Source organism: Octopus bimaculoides, chromosome 25 (assembly GCF_001194135.2).
Source record: "Octopus bimaculoides isolate UCB-OBI-ISO-001 chromosome 25, ASM119413v2, whole genome shotgun sequence".
NCBI classification, from domain to species: Eukaryota; Metazoa; Mollusca; class Cephalopoda; order Octopoda; family Octopodidae; genus Octopus; species Octopus bimaculoides.
Window position 1 is genome coordinate 21,837,775 of NC_069005.1, and position 832 is coordinate 21,838,606.

Genomic DNA, 832 nt, shown 5'->3' on the forward strand with positions numbered 1-832 from the left:
AGCAAGCTGGCTGAATTGCTTGTGCTGGACAAAATGCTTAGTGGCTTTTCTCCCAGTCTTTTGGCTTTCTGAATTCAAGTGTCACTGAGGTCAACTTTGCCTTTCATCCTCTTGGGGTTGATAGAGCACTGGGATTAATGTAATCAGCAACTCCCCCACCCACCAACCCACCCATCCACTCTCCCACTCAAAACTTCAGGGCCTTGTGCCTGTAGTAGAAAGAATTATTATTATCTAATTATTTATCCATTGTTTCAATTAAGGCTTTTGAATGACCATGTTAGAACTAGTGTGTGTGTGTGTGTGTGTGTATTGATGTGTGTTCATGTGTAGGTATGTATGTATGAAATTAATGCTACTAAGAAACATCAAAATTACTTTTCTGAATCTAGGACTGTGGTTGATCTCAACTGTTAAATGACAAGAGTAGTGTCAGTAGTGTTAATAACTTGAAATTATAATGATGACAAATGATTATTAATCTATAATACTATGCTTCTGTGATCTCCTTCAATGAGTTGTACATTAATTAAAGAGTAAACTTATTGCTTCGTTTACCAGTTTTGAATCTTTTTGCGTGATTTTTTTTCAGTATCTTTATTATTATTATTATTATTATTATTATTATTATTATTATTGTTTTTTTCAGTTTACTTCCTTCATCTTACTGAAGTCTCTGTTTTTTTTTTTGTTTCTTTAAAAAAATTTTCTGATTCCTGATTTTAACCATTGCATGTCTCCTTCTATTCACTTAATTCTGCCTAATCAGTTTTGAGACAAAACAAAAAGAAAAAAGATATCGCCACCACACAATATGACCTCATTTGTACTC